The sequence below is a fragment of the Triturus cristatus genome, chromosome 3_1 (genome assembly GCF_964204655.1).
Source record: "Triturus cristatus chromosome 3_1, aTriCri1.1, whole genome shotgun sequence".
NCBI classification, from domain to species: domain Eukaryota; kingdom Metazoa; phylum Chordata; class Amphibia; order Caudata; family Salamandridae; genus Triturus; species Triturus cristatus.
In genome coordinates this window covers 352,641,078-352,659,193 of record NC_140583.1, presented here as the reverse complement: position 1 = coordinate 352,659,193, position 18,116 = coordinate 352,641,078, and the positions used below count along the sequence as shown (strand labels likewise).

Here is an 18,116-nt window from a genome sequence, read left to right as displayed (position 1 = left end):
AGTAATTAACAAGCACTCCTCTGCAGTTTTTGCTTTTGTTTTTCTGCCTATAGATCTTGTAGCCTGAAGGGATTACCTGATGAAGTATACATGCAGCATTATTCCCCAAACAGTACTCAACAAATAAGGATTAGGCTCGGGTTGAAGCCGGTGATGGTGTTGAAGATGTGATAGAAACTGTTCAGGGCAAAAGGTTTAAGGCAATGATACATGTAGGAGGATCATAGTTGAACCACTTATTAATAATATCTGCAAATAAAGTCCATTAGATGATGAGAGATCTGAGGGTCATAGTTAACCAATTAATGTATATTAGGCCCCATTCCTCTAGTCCCAAACAGTGTCCAAAGAGAAGTTACACAGTAAATTTCCCCTAGACTCTGAGACTCATGGACTGGATGACCTGGATGGAGCATTTAAGAAGCTTGTGAATATACTCCAGGATGGAGTCATGAGCATCCAATTAATAGCCACAACACAGCAACATGGCTTGTGGAGGGACTGAATTGTCCCTGGCGCAATGTGAAGGGATGGGAGAATAAATGGGATGATCACTGCTGGCTCTCAGACACAAGATACAAAGACCCTGAATGGGAAATAAAGGGAATCTTTTAGAACATGTAATATTAGGAGCGGGTTAGAGTCCCAGTAAGCTATTTCTTCAGAGAGCAGCATAATTCCTTTGTTCCTTACTGCTACTTAAAATTACTATCTCATCTGTCTTCGTCACCACACCAAAATTGCTAGAAAGGCAGAGAGTGCTCTCTGAGGCTACATTAAGAGGTGAATATGTAAAGTTGGGTTGAGCAGAGGCTTCTCGCTGTATCATTGTCACTTGTGGCCAAGACAACCAAGCATGCAGTCGGTAGAAAGTAACCTAGCAGGCTATTTCTTCAAAGAGCAGCATAATACTTTTGTTCCTTACTGCTACTTAAAATTACTGGGTCATCTGTCTTAATCACCATACCAAAGTTGCTAGAAGGGCACAGAGTGCTCTCTGAGGCTATATTAAGAGGTGAATATGTGAAGTTGGGTCGAGCAGAGGCTTCTTGCAGTACCATGTTCACTTGTGGCCAAGACAACCAAGCATGCAGTCGGTGGAAAGTAAGTTTCAACAACGTTCAAAATCAGTGAAATACAGTCATAAACATTCAGCAAACATAATACAGAAAGCAAGCATCCCTTCTAAAAATGGTAGGCTATTTATTCAGGCATTATCAAGGTTTGTATTTACCTTACTGGTGCACGAGCAGTAAGGAATCAGAATATCATGTATTTGTCGTCCGACAAAAATATTGTCTAAATATAATTTACATTAAAAATTGCCTCTTCGAGTTTATAACAAAAAAACCCATGCCCAATGAAAACAAGTTTTTGTAAATTATAGTTAGGCCTTAATGACTTTATCTTTAGCGTGGTGTCCACCCATATTTTTGATCTATCTGCTTTTGCTGGCTGTAGAACTCTGTTCTCCTTACCTGTGCTAAAAAGTAGTAAAGTGCTTGTTCTCCCCCTTTTACCTTGGGCGAATTGGCATATCTCTAATTGACATAGTTAAATGACCTATAAGTACCTAGTATATGGCATATGGTGTACTCAAGACCTGTAATTTAAATGTCTCTAGAGGATTGCAGCACATATTTTGGCATCCATTACAGTGGCTGTGCAAACATGCCTTCAGGCCTACCATTGTAGTCTGACAATAGCAGTTAGACAAATTGTATTTTGACCTGCAAAAATAAAGCCTATCAACAGGTCTAAACATTCCTTCTATATATTAATAATTAATTAACCTTCAGTAGGCCTTATAGCCCATAATGCAAGATACATGATATCTAAAAATAGGACATGTAGAGAGGTAATATTAAACATGTCTTTACTGTGGCTATTGCCTAAAAGCTATTTTCACTGTAATAAGGTTGGCTGCTCGATTGAGAAACACAGGGTTACACTATTAAATTTAATAATGCTATTTTTGGCTAGGAAACACTTAGGAATATAATTCAAATACTCTTCGTAATATTATTTAAAAGCCTAATTCAATAGTGAAGTTGGATTTTTAATAAATATTAGGGAAAACTTACTTTTAGAAAGTTACTATTTCTCTGCCTAAAGCCTATGGAGGCTTATATGCACCCTGCTCTTCAAATACAATTTGGTATTATAATAGCAAATCCTCCAGAATAGGTACTTCAGACTTTGCCAGATTCCCTTCTTCATTCTGTACTCCCTCTGTCCTACAGTGATCTTCTGCCCCTTTGCTTAAAAAGCAAAGATTTTCGCTATTTTCTAAATTATAATATGCAGGCATCTTTATGGGATTTTAACTCATACCTTAACAAGACTGTGCTCTTTATACAGTAGCTCATGACAGGTGTCCATGTAGATTTAAAAAAGCAGGCCAGGAGACTGTAATTCAACATTGACCGGGACCACAATAAGATGGTATCGGTTGATCCATATTTTCCTTCCATTAAAGATATGGCCATGCATTGTCTCTCTATTTGCAAAAGCTGTGCATAAACATGTGATCACAAAAAGTGTAGCACTGAATGCTATTAAGATTTAAAAGTCCTACAAGAGCTTTAACTGCCTCCCATGTATTACGGTGCTTGTGAGATGATAGCACAGAGCTTTGATCCTGCAGTGGACACTTCACCACTCTGACATTCCCCACCACACCTGTGAAAGATGGCCAATTCAGTAGCACCAGAGTAAGATTAATATTATGACTTTTCTGATTTACTTACTGCCTTGTTGATCTGGTCATGATTTAATAATCTGTACATCACAATTAATAAAGAGAATGGCTGCACCCTGATAAGACTTTGCACCTTGATAGAATTTTGAGGAGAAGTAGCAATGAATTGACCAGCCACTAACTATCTTAATAGTCCTCTGTTGCTGTATACAAGATATATCTCCTGGAGGCCCACAGACTAGGCTAGGCTATATAATGCTTTATCTTGAAATGCTGAACCCTGTCATTCCTATTACCGAAGTTGCAAGAGAATGTTTCAAAGTAGAATCCATCACCCACCTCATTCACATCTCCTAATGCGTTCTTTCCACCTGCCTTTCACAATCCTATACACCTTCCTTGCTCCAGCTCAGTATTGCTTCCCTATCAACACATTGTTATCCGACTTCACCTCTCCTGCTTTAAATGGCTCAGATAGACACCAGCCAGCCCCTGTCTTCATTTGCAACTGCAAATGCTTTCTAAAAAGTCCCTTCTTGGCCAACAAAACATAGAAGTGGTGGTCACTGTAATATGGAAAGCACCACAAATCATGTCTACAGTTGACATTATATTGTGAATTAACAAATGATTTAAATAAGATGGGTGATACAATGGGCCACAGATGGCGCATGTATGACAGGGCCAATATGTGTCTAAGGAATCTCATAACTTCCTGCTGAAACCTGTTCTCCAGGAAGAAAAAAGTTAATCATGGAAACATTAGCCTGAGTGTATCAGTAGCATATCTCTAGTATCCTGTATGTCCCAGTTCCCTGTCTGAGCTGGTGTCCTAAATGATGAAAGTGAATGATGTAATAAAATGTGTGTGTGTGGCATGGAGTGAAAGTTAGGAGATAGGGACAGTTAAAGGGGGTTTAGAGCCATGACAGGACCTACCTGCTGTTGGTGTTTTCTAAGGATCAAACATGTAATAAAATAATCTTCTTTTTACTATTGTGGCACCAGCTTTCTGTATGAAGACCCTGCCCTCTAACTACAACATCATCTCAGTATTTAGGGTCTGATATACAAAGACATGGTAGAGTCGGAAACACTGCAGTCCATAAAATTAGTGTTTGCAACCTCACTTCAAATAGCAATTAGGATGGGACATAAAAGGAATAAAACTCAATAAGATATTTCAGAATTTGTGAACGGGATTGACGTTCTCAAAGGAGGAAGTAATCCATTTCAAAGAGGAAGGTGATCTCTTTGGACAACTTTCACTTTGCAAAGTGAGTTGTGTGACACTCGGGGGAGGTAGGCAGTCCCCTAAAGGACCCCTGCCTGCCAGGCCATTCCTTTTACAAAAATGTCTTCAGCCCTCCACAGCATACAGGATTTATTCCCTTTACTTTGAATGACCATACAAAACTTGTGCATGTTGTTTAAATCTGCCTAAAAATTGTTTCTTGCTCTTTAGTGACAAATCAGGTTCAAAGTATTTTATTCTACTTATTTTTTATATTAACATTAAATACTGGATATCTATTTTGCCTGAATACCAGATGCCCCATTAGAGCATGATTTATTTTACTCAGGCTTTCTAGGTATGCTCTTTGAGACAGATTTAGCTGTCTGGCCAGACAATGATGGCCCCGGGGAACACATAGTGGCAGATAGTGGCAGACTAGTCTTTCCCCAGGGGAATTTGTTCCCCAGAAACAGGACATGGGAGCAGATAGGTGGGTAGGGGGTAAGGGGCAGGTCATACAGGATCCTGTGCTGGGAGGGGGGGTGGATTGTAAGAGAAGCGTTTTGTTCGCCCACCCATACTACATGTCGAAGGAGTAAGGGGATTTGTGTCAGAATTACAGCATTTTTTTTGCCAAAGTTAGGACAGGTGGAGGGGCAAGCGGGCGGAAGTCTTGGGGTGTGGGGAGTTGCATGCAGGCTCTTCCACACACTCTGGGGGAAGAAGAGCGGAGTGCAGGAGTAAAAGCAGGGGCGGTACCTTGTCGGGGAAGGATGTAATGAGGTATAACATTTGGGGAATGAAAGTTTGGTGGAAGAGGTGAATGAAAGCGTGAGGTTAGGAGTTTGTGCCTTATCTACAAAGTTGATGTTATTTGTTAATAAAGTAGAAGTTATGCAACAATTTACTAATAAATTGGCCTCTTACTCTATTTATGGTTGTGGAGTGTTTTTGTTGTAGCACGATTGCTTTCCCTCAAAAGTAACTTCATATAATATACAAACAAAAGGGGGCTTTTGGTGCGTGCTATTGATTCATCGGTCTGTTCACATTTTGCTTCGGCTCACAACAGCTTGCAGTATGGGGTATTGGGTCAGCACTTCAACGGTTGGTTCCCTTTACTTTGCCCCGGTACATTTTTCACTTCGGTCTAATATTAAAAATGCTCCCTCCTTTACAGTGTTCAGACCAGGCTTGTTCATTACCATTAAAGTACTGTTATGGGATAAATATGTGGCATTCTACACTAAAATTCTAAATAATTTAAACAGAATGCTCTGCCAAGGCCAGAACTATTGGCTTTGCCAATGTTGGTTAAAGATATTTTAATAAACTGCTTATGTGACATTGTAACACGGCATCTGCCTGCAATTAGAGGGATTGGTTAGCTGGTGATTTATACTAGTCCCCTTCTCAAATAATGCTACTAATAATAATTGTATTATAAGGTCTTATCACGTTTGATGGTCCCTCTAGGGGCATATTTGAAGCTAAGGGGATCTTCCACATGGGATATCTCTCTATTGCTTAATAACAACAATGCTCTGCACTTACAATAAGACACCAAAGCTGATATTCTTCACAATGTGGCACAATGATACTTTTTAAGCATTGTTTCCTGCATACACTCATCTGTGTCCTGGTGTGTTTTTCAGTGATATGCTGACATTGATTTGCTGTGGAAGACACTTAAACAAATCGAATGATCCAACATTCGGCCTCTAGGCGGCCATTGAGATTTGGAGCCAACATCTCGAGTAGGACATCCTAAAGGTAATTGTTACTTATTTGATATTGAATTTTATGTGTTGTAAACTATGCCAGAACCTTGCTCGCCTTTACATTCGGGCTATTTCTTTGCATCATCAAAAATATGCAGAAATTCTAAACAATAAGCAGAAAATCATGTCCCTTCCAATATTCTCATTTTTGAAAATGCAAAGTCGTCTGTAAGCCAATTTTTAGTAAGGAAGTGCACTTAAAAGGGCAAATTTAATTCACCATCATTGCACCCTTGAATGAAAATACAGATGGTCACAGAGAGAACAAGAGAAAAATCCACTCTGTTTCACATTAGAAATGCTATTAGGTGAGAGCACACCCCCCCCTCCCGCCTTCCCTTTGTTGTTCTCTGATGATTGTGGTACCCCTGGCAAATACAACTCTAAAATATTGAGCCACTTACTCCAATTCAATATTGCAATGCCATTTGTGCCCCCATAATCAAAAACACTATCTGTACGGTACACGTCTCAGGGGTGTGCATTTTCTAATTTTCTCATTCAAATAAGGTTATATATATATATAATATAAATATGATACCCACCTTGGGATGACTAAAAAGATAAATATTTTCATAAATAATTATACCTAAGTGACTGTTATTCTTTTCGCTACCTATGCTGGAGGTTCTATCAGTGTTAGAATTGTTTTCTAAGAATGTGCAGCTGTACTGAAATAAAAGCCCTTCAGATGGAAAGCATTGGTCCCAGCTGGTGGACATAAGGCCGTCGCCACTAGACCGTGGACCACATATTCTTCATTACTGCTTATAGTGAGGCTATAGGCTCGATTCACAAAGCTATTGGCGTTTGGCGTTTGAACATTTTGCTTTCCCACCCAAGCGGCCTTTTTAGGTGGAGCTACAGCGCATGCATTGGCTGTAAGACCTGCTGTAATCAATAATCCGACAGTCCCCCCTGCTACTTACCATTGGTTCACTCTACTGTCCTTCTTCTTTGCTGCCTCCTTATTCGTTGTCTTTACCGATACATCACTTGCATTCAAGGCTGAGGCGCACAGGTAAAGTACAGTCTACTTACGCTTTGGGCTTAAGCTGATGCGAGGGAGAACTCTTTTATTTTTTTAATTTTACCTTTACGTTGTCGCCGCCGCTCCTCCTTTCCGGCACGGATTCTTTCTCTCACAGCAGGGCACCAACTTCACTATTCTCAATGCGGGAGCCCTGCTCAATGCTGAAACACTGCTCGGCTTTCATACTATCAACTTGGCGCCACACTTTAATAAAGCGCGGCCCCGTATTGATAATATGAAAACGGGCGCCATGCTGCAGCATCAAGTTTCATAAAGTTTATACTTCAGTATGGCGCACGCTTTCATGTTATCAACACGGGCTCAACGCTTTACTAAAGAGCGGCATCTGTATTGATAATACGAAAGCGGGCGCTGTGCAGAAGTATAAACTTTGATACTTTACGCTGTAGCATGGCGCCTATCTGCAATGCAATAGGTCTTGCGTTTACGCAAGTTTGAGATATTGCAATTGTAGATGAAAATACCTTTTATTTATTTTTTTGGTTTTTAAAACCTAAATAAAAGGCATTGTCATTTAAAATACCAATAGTTAAACTCTTGTAAATGCGAGACCTTTTGCATTCCGAACCGTTTTGGAAATCGCAAATCATGGTTATGTACTTGTAAAATGGTTCTTTCGAACAAAAAAATTCTTGTGACTACATCTGTTCTCAAAGGCAATCAGTGGACGGGAGTCGGAGTGCCAGGAATGCCCTGAGTGTGTGCCCATAAACTTGCATGTTTAGGGTACTCCTGGATTACTCTGGCCATTCCCCACCCTGAAAAGTGTAGGAGTGAACTCTTTCCCTGGGTGGGAAGAGAGCACTGCAAAACTGGTAGAGCTACAGGGGATGGAGTTTCTCTATGGGAAAAAAAGTGTCCCTTTGGTAAAAAGAAGAACACATTTTCCATAGTTCTGCCTAATTTTTCAAAATGTACAGTTATGCATGTGTAAGTATCTCTGCAATGTCAGAAATAGGAACTGAGTAAATGTTTCCAATTTCCAGAAGTTCTTATATAAAAGCTGCCACTGTTACAGCTCTCCAGATTTACTTCTGGAAACGTTTGTGAATGCCTGAAAGCCATCTATCTGTACCCGTATGATGTTTTAGCTCTCTGGGATGCATATTTACACCTTTGTTTGAATATTGGACCCTATGAGCTTTTAGTCTCCCTTTTTACTAAGATCAAATGCAGCTGGTGGTATGTTCACTGGAGGGCGTTACCTGAGAGATAATGTTGTTAAAGTATCTAATCAATGGTATACAGTGGTGAATGGATTCCACTAAATAGCCTGCATAAGGGATGACTTAGGGATAGGATAGGTAAGACAGGACAAGGCACTTAAACGTTTTTGTAGCGGGCAATATTTACACAGAGCAAACGCATCCTTTCTATGGCTCTCTGGGAAATCCTTTGGCATGCCTTTAGGACAAAGCAGTGAAGCAATCCCATCACGGACTCACTAGTGACTAGTAGGAGATGAAGAGTTACACTGTGCAACTAAGGTGCTTACCGCTGGGATTGTGTAAATAAGCGTTACAGTTTAGGAGAACTTTTGGGAAATTTTTGGTAAACATACATCGCTTCGTAGATATTTGTTTATTTTATTATGGATGTGAACCTAGTCCGAGTGGCAGGGCCACTTTACTTACAGTGGGTGCATTCCCAAACAGTTCACAGAAATAATGTTGGTGTCATTGGAAATTAAATGCTAGGCCTACTTTTGTCTAATGGGTGACAAATATAGGGGTGGGCGGAATTTTTAATTCCACCAGCGGAACTGGAGAAATGTAGTAATTCCGCACTACTCTCAGACTTAATCAGCACTGTTTGATCTTAGGTCTCGCCTACGCACCGCGCATGCGTTGCGTAGGAGGAGACCTCTTGATATCGATTAGCTTTTTGGGCAAAAAAATGTGCACGCGTTGCACTGCTTTCAATGGCAACGCGTGCACGTTGGGCGATTCCCTTGCGGGAGCGAGCTTTCAAACCATCTGTTTGTAATTAACAGATGGTTCATGCTCGCTCCCGCAAGGGAAACGGGCGCAGGCCCCCTCCTCTTTCCACTCCCCCTGCTGCCTCTCGTCAAACTTTGTTTTACTTTGAGCGCAAGGTGCGCGCACTTGTTTTCATTAGGCGGCGCGCACCACTCACGTGCTTGTTATTTAACTGAGCTTTATGCTCATCCCCTTGCCTCCTGCAAAGAGCTTTAACTTTTAATAAACCTTCTTTGTTCCGAAGTTATACCAGACTCAAGAAGGCGTACTTCATACTTCAATAATTATGCAGTGGGCCTGCCCATGCCTGCCTCCCGCGGCTGCTCTCTCGTGACTCCCACATTCTTGAAGTTGTCTGTGTTTAGGTGGAGAGAGAACGGCAGGCAGTCTCACTTCTCCTTCCGAGACGCTGCGGTGAAATCACGTCCTGCCCCTCCTCGCCTTCCTACTCCCCCGCTCACCTGAGCTCTTCTGCCTTCCCGGTTCTGCACACTGGCTGCTCCACACCTCGCACCGAATGTGCCTTCAGCCCCGGGACTGCATGTGAGGGAAGAGAGGGTGCACCTTGAAGCCGCGAGCCGTGAATGGGCCCGGATGTGCCAGTGCGTACAGCGGTAGCTCCAGCCGAGGTGGCCTGGTTTCCACAAGCACATGGCACCGGGGAGGAGTGCAACTGAGGCGGGTTCCCCCTGACCCGACCCCTGGGGGCACAGACCGTATGATCTCGGGGTCACCATTTCGGGGTAGTAGTGCTCAGAGTGTAGAATTGTGTGTTGGGGTCATATTACAGTCGCTCCTATTAATTCCAATGGGTGTAGTAACATGTCTTAACGCACCTGTCGCAGCTACGATTTGTGTGACAAGCGATGCCCCCGCATTCTTCCCGGGTTAATTTCTGTGAAACAAATCTGAAATTTGCTGCGGTGAAAATGCAGGTGCATGCCGATTTTGTGTTGGTAAATCCCAAAATTCTCATGTTATGCCTGCTAACAATCATCATTTTAGATTTTTGGGGCGCTTCACTGTATGACGTTCATTAACATTAATCGAATATTTGGGTGCATTCAGTTCTATCGAACGACCTCTACAACCTTATGATTGAATACACTTGCACAATTGTGCCAATGGGCATGTTAAATGGGTCCGCTCCGCACCTCTCTTGGCGTGGGGTGTTGGGGAAAATTACTTTTACTCCTCTCTTCCATGTGCCTGCATTCGCACTCCCTTCTTGCCCCCCCCCTAGCGCTTGTTTTTTGAGTGCCTACTGGTAATGCTGGTTGCGCATTCCAGTGCCTCGCTGTCGGCCCCCTAGGAGGGGTCAGAGGAGAGTCTGCCTTTTACACAGTTCCAGTTTCACACATATTCTATTGAATGGGCTGCAGTTTACACATGGTCCTAGTTGTTTTAGGGCTGGGGGAGGGCGCAGGAGTTTATACGTGTTTGTGCCAGCGATCACACCTGCTTGAAATTGAGACCGGGAGGGGGGTGTTTGAGTTAATGCCAATAAATTGAGTGAGGGAGCTAGCGCATTTGTCAGCAGGTTACGCGTGATTCGGCCTAGGAGCTAGAGGGGCGATGCTTTTCACATGTTTGGAGTTTTACTCCCCGAGAAATTAGCTGCATTCCACACGTGTTTTTGTTAATGTGCCTTGAAGGAATGGGTGCACCTGTCGGCCCTTGCCATGTTGTATCATTTGATTATCCGAGCCTACAAAGGTGCAAACGAGAGGGGGGAGGTTAGAGACCTAGTGCTGTCTCCAGACCAGATGCTACAACAGACCAAGGCCTACTTGATGGGCCTGGTGCCTTTTGTTGTCCCTTTCTCTGTGCACGTGTCCGCACACCGCACACATTCGCAATACGCTCTAGAGAGGGTGGTTAAATGGAAGTATCTCGTCCATGGTTAAGTACCCTGCGATCTGTACTGTTTCCTTTGGTAATGCGTCTGTAGGCCGTTTGTAATGCTGTGCTCCGACATAACTAAACAAAGAACGTTTTCTGTAAGCATTTCCTACTGATGAAAAATCACGAGCAAGTTACAGCCGAGTAAAACAACTCCTAGGTATGAATTGCAGACAGAATGAAAAAATATCTGAGTTGGCATCGATCTCTTTCCAGTGCAACCACACACCTCTCACTTAGACATCTGCATTTTTATTTATTTGCTTTTGAAGCTTAGCTGATGGATATTTATTTTGTTCGTTTTTATATAGCGCAACCAAGACATCTCTCGGCGACAAAGCGCTGTACACTGTGTATAGATACTTTAATAACCAGCATTTGCAATGCAATAGGTCTCGCATTTACGCGAGTTTAAGATATTGTCATTATAAATGACAATGCCTTTTATTTATGTTTTGAAAAACGAAAACAAAAATAAAAGGCATTGTTATTAGCAATGTCAAAAATGCATGGCTAAACTTATAAGGTCTCAAATTCGAGACCTATTGGCTATGCCAATGCTTGTTTAAACAGGTCTTGAAAATAGAGCAGTCCCTATGTTAAACCACTGAAGATGAAACTTTAATCTGCAGTGATTTTTAAACATAGAGGGACAGCTCTCTCTTCTGGTCCTGTTTAAGAAACGTTGACAGCATTGCTGTGCATACCCCTCAGCGACCTTACACACTCAGAGTATATCAGGCTTTCATACTCTAAGTATGTAAGGGCAGGTGCCGAGGGGTATGCGCATCAGTGCATACCCCTCGGCGCCTTTACATATTGTACAGTATGCGCAGCAGTGCCAAATACCCAATGCACCTACAGTGCTTATTCCTCGTCCCCCTTACATACTCTGCAGGTATCACTGCAGAGTACATAAGGGCCCCTAGGGATATGCACTGTAAGTGCATTTGATAGCTCTATTTCTTAGCGCAGAATCCTCACATTTATTTTTGGATGCAAGGGTGCATTTTGCGCTAAGAAAATATTGCCCAACACCCACTGTGTCCCATCATGGAATTCTGAAGAATCTTGCTGACTTTTGATGTAATTCAGCGGAATCAAATTCTGCCAATTCTGCCCACCCCTAAAATATATTTTGTGCTAGTCTCTTGGGGGTCCCTCAGTATCTGGTGATAAACGTGCATCCGGCTGATTGGCATTCACTTTGTCTTTTCGGCAATAAATTCCTAAGATGGGGATTTGTTACTGCAAAGCAAAAGACAAATGTCACTGATGTGCTTGGAGTTTTCTCAGCAGGTAGGTTTTCAAATATTTCTGCCTAGGGTTACCAGGAAGAATCGGGGTGTAAAAGTCAGTGGCGGTTACCCTGCCCTATATAGGATGATGCAACTACCAGTTTGATACAGCAGTCAAGTCCTCAACGGACTGCTCGGACAAGGGCTTCCAACAGCAGAGACAGCCGAGGATCCACTGTAGGAAACCAATCGGAGACAGGAGAACCAGGAGGCTAGTGGGGCAGGAGCCTCAAAAAACGAATTAGAACTCTCTAATTAGAGGATTGTGCGGCATACCGAGGGATACACTTTGAACCTTTCCCTGTACCACTATGGTCACCGGACGCTAAAATCTGTGTGTTTGGCACATGGTCTGAGGTGGGGTGGGGGGGGAGGGATGTACTTCAGACAGGTGGTAATACATATGTCATAGAATGCCCTGAGCAGACAGCTGGGTGAGGGAATGCTATAGCGTGGTGGTGTTTTGTTACGGTTTTGTATTGTGGGACATTATTGGGTTGCGGCAACACTGTTTGAGGGTCTGCGGCCCCGAATGGATATGGGCCCGTGTGCGGACGCTGCCTGTTTCTTACCGCTGATTCATGTTACCCAAAGAAGATTCAATTAAAAGTTTTGATTAAAAAAAAGAACTCTCCAAATGAGACCCTACCTGCTAAATAGGATCATTAGTTAACAATATGGTCCTCAGTGATATTTAATTCAAGCACATAAGAGGGGATGGGAGGAATGCTTGAGATACATCTGATCACTCATGGTAGCAGTCTAACCGATCATTCTTTCCCTCACCATGCCACCTCAGTTTGGACATGAATATGACTGAAGAGCTCCATACAGGTCGAAACCGGTCCTGGGTTGCTTGTGTTCTGTTTGAGGGAGGACCCGGCCTGGCGATTCAGGCAGAACTGTTCCCAGGAGGAGCAGGGTCAAGACTGATTTGTATACCACTGAGTTCAAACTGAGGGGGGATGGTGGGCAAAAGAATGAGAGGTTGCAATGCTATTCCAAGCTATTGCCATTGGTTAGACTTTTTGCAATCATTCCTCCCATCATCGGTTGTGTTTCCTCTGTGATTTTTCAAACTGTTTTCATTCTTAGTAGGATACCAAGAGTCAAAATGTGGCTCTGGATGTTTCCATACCCGTTCCGCATACAATCCATAGCGTAGATCAACTCAAAATAAGTTACAGCATACTTCTATTTTTTTTTTCTTATAATTTTTAGCATTGTACAATAGAAAATGCTGCATACCAAATAACTGAACACTGCACAATAACTGGGCAAGAATATTATAAGATTAAAACTTTAGCACTGTTTTCATGTGCTGATGTAGCGGATGTCTCTGCAAAACGTCACAGTGATAATCTCTTGCCACCTAACACATGGCATTTTCAAAATGATTAATCTATGACAAACATACTCCGTCCTTTTCACTCTAAGAGCTACGATCATTTTAATTTGAAGGGCATGGTTATTTTTAATTAGAAACTGATTATCACTTGCACACTTCATTCTCTTACTTGCAGTGTCAACAGAAGCCTGGAAACGTTTAGCAGGCTCTGAGGCGGTGTTATCTTTTCCCTCTGCAGGGTAGGTGTTAATTGATCTGAGGTTTCTCAGCTAGTTCAAATGTTAAAAATAATGGATTATTTTAAAAGCATGTGACAAAATGTGTAACCCCCTGTACAACAGGGAGTCCACAGATGTTCGGAGCATCACCACTTCCATGCTAATGATCTCCTATGTTGGAACTTGGCAGTCATCCTGCATAGCGCATGTGTAGGAGAGATTCTGTCGGCCATTTTGTAAAGCTTGCCTACCTCCTTTTGCAACCTGAAGCATTTTAGCTCAGTTGATAACCAGCGTGGGTGCAGATCCTGGCAGATGCATTGAAATTTCCAACTGTCTGCTCCTTGAAGCTGATCCAGCAATGCTGCTGCCGTGTTACCAATCTACAAATTTCTATCTCAGAAGTTCACAGAACAAGATTCTTATGCATACTACCATTATCTACATTCCTGTGTACTTTCTTCAAATTGTTTCTGTACTAATGAAAACATTTAATGCTACTTCTCTGTACTTTGCAGCTTTATCATACCATTTGTAGGAAAACTCAGAAACATGTTAAGATTAAGGAATACGAGATTAAAAAAGCAGAATGGTTGCTTACAAGGGTCTAAAGACTTCCAGCACATACATAGGGCCAAAACAACCCAATCTTACTGATACTTCCATCACCACCTCTAATGAAAAACACACTGAAGACACACTACTTTTGCATGCTCATGAACAAACCCTTTGGTGTGACATGCAGCGGACGTAGCAAATACCCAAACAAGACTCATAATGCATGCTCAAAATGGATGCTTTGCTCATCGAGGAAAACTGGCGCAACAGCACTACCACACACATCTAGGACATTTGAGTTCCATTAAAATACTGCATATGAAACATTGATCACACACATGACAGGTGGTGGCAGTGCTGTCATCCTGATGTCTACATTGCTGAGCACTCTCTCAACACTCTCCAATGAAGTATTTGGAACCCCTCACATGCCACTTTTCACTATCTACAGCCCAGACAATCACTTCTCACCCCTTCTGTAGATCCCTAGGACTTGGCTCCAGCTTCAGTATGAAAATATCAAATCTAATCACTTCAGTTTAATTATGGAACCCAACTTACCTTGGGAAGCAGCAACCAATTCCATGAAAGAAACATGCCTCAGTCCCCTCTACATGACCAGCACCCCACGACCCATCACATTCCCAACCAACTTGAAAGGTAATGCTCTTAACCTTGTCATCCTCCCCTGGCTATTGTCTACCCCTACCCCTTGGCTGGAAATACCATATTAATGCATCTTTGGATCAGCACATTGCGAAAGCACAAACCGATTTCAATCAGGGGCTTCACCGACAACTTTCTACTGAAAGACCAGCTCACAATAGACACTGCCAAAGAATTTGTTATTCAACACCCTCAACTACATGCTGCACAGCAATGTTGATGCCCAAGCTCCCAACGAACAAAAGCCTAACTAAGATTTCACCCTCAACATGTGTCATAGAAGGAAGAGAGGATGTCCAGAAATATCGTAAGGCCCCAAACAACTCTGTGCTCCGTGCTGAAAGCTTATCACCAAAGGCAGACAACCTTTTTTTTTTTACCTACAAAAATATTGAATCCAGCTTATTGACTATGAGAATGTTAACAAGATAGGGTTAAGGGACGTATATAAAAATATACATATAAATGTATATAGTAAAGGTATGTGTGTGTAGAGTTGAGAGCAGAACATTTATGCTTATCTTAATATACCTAGATTGATGATGTAGTGGTAGTCGGTATTCCAGACTCATTCATTTTGAAGGTCAATATAAAAAAACTTGTTACTGTGTAGAACACCTTTAGAGAATGAATGCATCAACAAATGGAAGCGGAGTATAATGGCAATCTAGCATCAGGCAATACCATTTATCGGTGCTTCAGGGGAATGCTTTTTAGAATAACATAGTATAACAGAACAAATACTATGCAGTCAACCTCTTAATCAAGATTAAAATATTATCTGGAAGCTGTTGCAAACATGTTCTGCACATTTAGTCCACCAGGATTTATCTCATGTTTACTACATGGTTTTTGGGCCTTTAATCTGGGCGAACATCAGTCACTGTAATTTCCAGGTAAATGGAATGAGCATGGTTACTGCCAGTGCCCACCTTTTAAAATAAGGCTGCTGCATCACAGTTGGGTTAAGGCCGGGTGCCTAATTCCCGGAACCAAACAAGACAGAAAGCCAGAAGCGGCCATGAGCACAGCTGCTCTCCCCTTTGCCGCCTCCTGGCCCCCTGTGTACATGACCTGGGAAGGTGTGGTGAGAGGGAAGGACCCTGCACAGAAGTGGTTGGGTCCTGTCCCTGCCGCTTCTGTAGGTCAGGCATGAGGGAGGTAGCTCGGGTTGGGGGAGGCTTCGGGCTCTCCCCTGTGGCCCCCAATATTAAGGCTCGCTTGGGGTGTCCCTGGTGGGACCGGGGCAACCCTGCTACAGACAGAACTTGGCGCATGGCCGTGTGATACCGGTAAGTTTTGAATGCCCCCAGCAGCCTTCATTTGCCCATTTTCCCTGCTCTGTAGTGCCCCAATCTAGACAGGGGCACCACTAATGGACCAAAGCAGTGTGGGGCGGTGGGGGAGGCTTTGTGAGCTGCAGGAGCTCCCTGCCTCCCTCGAAGTGAATTATCAAAAATGCCCTGGAGTTTAGTGGGTTATACAGATTATGACTCCTAGAAGAAACAGCTACTTTTTAAGCACTCCTAAAACCAGTGGGGATGTAAGCCAACCTAGATGCCACACTGCTAAAATGAATCAAAGAAGGAAACCTTATGCTGATGTAATGCATCTTTAACTAGAAGAAGGTACAAATTGAGGATGACAGAACGACCCCTAGAGTCGAATCAATGGAAATGGCAATCAGAAAAAGAGATAACACACCCTGTATGCATGTGATGGGGAGGTCTGGAAAGCAAATGTAGCTACACTTTCCTTTTGTGTGCGGTACTCAGTACTGGAGTAAAACAACCGATGCAACCACTTTTCAGAAGATGGAGAAATACGAACTGGTGGACCGACTTTTAATTGTAATGTTTAAAGAATTGCATATAATTGCTGTGCGGGACATGGCCCGTGGAAATTCTTCTTCTTGAAGGACATGTTGTTCCAATGATGATGTGATGTTTCTGAAGTCGACAGGTATATTCTCTTGGTTAGTTTAGCTGTTGCGTATTATTGGAATGAAAACTGAAGCTCGTAGTGGGTTTGAAAGCTACCCACCAAGGTGCCTTTTTTTGTCCTTTGCTATGTTAAACACCTCTGTTAGCATCAGGCTGTATTTCTTGATGAGGTCAAGCAGAAAAATGGTCGTTGAATCTTGTTAGATCCAGCGGTTTTTGGTGGGCTGTGACACAGCAAAACCTTTCTGAATTCACAGCTCCAAATAGGATCAGTACGATACACTTGTCCGATAACCTATGCTCACCCTCTAGTAGCTTGACAGTGAGCAGTCAGGCTTATCCTTAGGGCTAGTGTAAATAAAGTATTGGCACAACACCATCCCCTTGAAACACACTGCGTATGTTATAAATAGACTCCACACCGTATGTATAAAACACTTGTCTTTTGTATTACACAAATACACTGGAATCAAAACGAGATGCACATTGTATATGCAATCTACAGTTAAATGCAATTGTCTAATATCTCTATTGAAATCAAAACAAAACACACATTTTATATACACTTTACAGTTATATGCAATTGTGTGACTTTCCCATTGGCAGAAAGGTTAAATAGTATTAGTTTTTTGACTATGCCTCATGACCCAGCCCCTCAGTCTTCAACTACACTAGTTAGCAATAAACTTTACTCCGACTGGCTCCCATTGACTACACAGTCAAACCACCTAACACAGACAAAAACAGTTACTTAATTTCGTCCATCTGGATTAGACTTGCAGGTGCCTGAAGGCACCTGCAAGAGTGCAGGATTGATATCCCCCGTAGACAAAAGGTTGTGACCCAGGAAGCTGGTGCGCTTCACCATCTGGAGAATTGCTTTCCCCTCAAGTGTAGTTGTGACCTGCCATAGACCTCTGGCAGTCAGCTTCAGATGCCCACAAGGTACATGAAACCCCTTGGGTCTCGTCATGGTGATTTCCAAAACCAAGCACCCTGTGGTGTGGGTCCAGGGAGAGGAAGCCAACGACCTCAGACAGAGGCCACGATGTCAGGCACTGTTGTCCTCCCAATCTGGAGGTCGAATACCGTCTCAGCTCCCGGCTCAGATTCCCCCAACACCCCTCGGTCACCATATGCTCGGGAGCGCAAGCGAGCACAGGTCCCATGATTGCAAACACAGCTCTCTAGCACTCTGCAAGTTTCCCCCGCATTCACTGAACTCCTCACATGCCGGCACCACAGGTGGCTGCTGATCTTGTGCACACACTCCTCTTGCACAGCGAGATGATGGTGTATGTCAGGACGGTCCTTGTCCCAACCACGATCACTTCCACCTGTTTCCGACAGAGAGATCCTTTGTGTCCCTGGGATATCATTGACAGGAGGCCAGCTCACCGGCACTTGGAAAGTACTACGAGACCCAAGACA

The 18,116-nt window shown here is 42.9% G+C and overlaps 1 protein-coding gene across 2 annotated transcripts in view; it reads left to right on the top strand.

The window, feature by feature from the left end:
* APBA2 (amyloid beta precursor protein binding family A member 2) overlaps positions 1 to 18,116 on the top strand; it is a 1,094,297-nt gene that overhangs the window by 216,985 nt on the left and 859,196 nt on the right. For both annotated transcript variants that reach the window (XM_085644084.1, XM_085644086.1), the window contains exon 2: positions 5,594 to 5,711. The gene's annotated coding sequence lies outside the window, so the exon portion shown is untranslated. The remainder of the gene's footprint in view (positions 1 to 5,593; positions 5,712 to 18,116) is intronic.